Below are 1899 nucleotides of genomic sequence, written 5' to 3' on the forward strand. Positions count from 1 at the left end.
TTGGTAATATTATATCCAGGGACACAAGACTATTTGATTTTGGCCCTGCTGCTCACTCCTCCAATGGAGTTGCTAAACAAGGCTGCTATAGACAAGTAAAATCACAGACTGGAAATCAGCTATCGTTATTTAACAGGTAGACTGTCAGGCTTCCCGCTAGGGTCCATCCCTGTCTATAGCCGGAGTGGGTAAGCCAGGGAGGACATCAGACTTGTGTATGGTAATCCTGCCCAAGAGCAAAATATTCTTTGCCCCTAACAATCCTACTAGGAGCGAGCTCTTCCTAATGGGGAAGGAAGAGTGGAGAGAGGAAAGCTGGTGCAGATAGACGGCGGGGAAGTACCGAACCATTCTGTCCACACCCTCCGTAACCTTCATGAAAAATCACAGTGAGAGGTGCTGGGATCTCCCACCCTTCAACAAATGTAGTGTGGGGGAAAGCCGTAATTAACAGCATTATTGGGACCATGTGTCAATGGCCGATATCAGGGGCCACATCTGGCCCATCATTTGCTTTTGTACAACCCCAAAGCCATGAGTGGGTTTTATATTTTTAAATGATTGAAAAAAAAATCAAAAGAAGAACACCATTTCGTGGCACGTGAAAATTACTTTAAGTTCACAAATCCATCAAGTTTTACTGGAACTCAGCCACGCTCGTTTGTTTATGCATTATCTACTTCTGCTTTCGAGCTATGGTAGAGTTGAGTAGTTGTGACAGAGGTTTTATGGCCAGCAAAGCTGAAAGTATTATCTGGTGTTTTACAGAATATATTTGTTGACCTATGGCCTAAAAGTCTGAGGAATTCAGTAGCCCCTGTCCCAGTTGCTGCACTGGGAGAGTAACAGATAATCTGGTTGGGACGTAGTGGCTTCAGTCTCTGTTGCTGATGCTTCCTTCATGGACACATGATATAAACAAATAAGATTACATTGGCTTTAACATCCTCAGCTCTACTATCATAGCTGTGACAAGCCCGGAAGCAGTTTCTTAGGGTTTGGGGATGGAGGAGGGGAAGATCTTTTCTCTCAAGCTTATGTCGGGCTGTTTTTTCCTAAGATCTTGACCCTGAAGGAATCCTATTTATTACTTCAGCCAGGCTAAGTTTGCTGTGGTTTGGATGGTTTCCCCTCCAAACCTCATGTTGGTAATCTAATTACCAATATGGCAATATTGGGATGCGGGACCCAATGGGAGGTTTGGATCATAGGTGTGGATTCCTCATGAATAGCTTAATGCCCTCCCTCAGGGGTGGGTGAGTTCTCACTTTGTTAGTTCCCACGAGAGCTGGTTGCTAGGAAAAGCCTGGCATTACCCCCCTACCTCCGTCCCTGGCTCCCTGTCTCACTAGGTGACCCCTTTGCACACTCTGGCTCCCCTTCCACTTCCACCATGAGCTAAAGCAGCCCGAGGCCCTGGCCAGATGTAGATGCCCAGTCTTGAACTTTCCAGCCTCCAGAACCATGAGCCAAATAAGTCTCTCTTCTTTATAAACTACTCAGTCTCAGGTATTCTGGTAGAACAACACTAAACAGACAAAGCTGTTGACTGACTTTGAATTTCCTCAGAAACAGACCCCGTGACAGTAAGTCCAGTTTACTTGGGAGGTAATAAACTACATGAAAACACAGGAAATATGGATGAAGAAGTGGGAATTGTGTCAGGGAGGGCAGGAAGCCAAAATGGTGCTATCAAGCTATTATCACTAAAGGCAACTGGGGTTTAATCCTGCTGGGAACCTCAGGCTGACGGTGCAGAATGTACCTCAGAGTTATTGCACCTGAGACAGGAGGAGGTTGGGATATTTATCTATCCACCAGTCAAGGTTGAGGACTGTTCCCAAAAGGATGTCTGGCCTGTGCCTGGTGACAACCGGCACCAGCTGCAGCAGACATGGG

The sequence above is a fragment of the Propithecus coquereli genome, unplaced genomic scaffold, assembly GCF_000956105.1.
Source record: "Propithecus coquereli isolate 6110/MARCELLA unplaced genomic scaffold, Pcoq_1.0 Scaffold13, whole genome shotgun sequence".
Taxonomy (NCBI): Eukaryota; Metazoa; Chordata; class Mammalia; order Primates; family Indriidae; genus Propithecus; species Propithecus coquereli.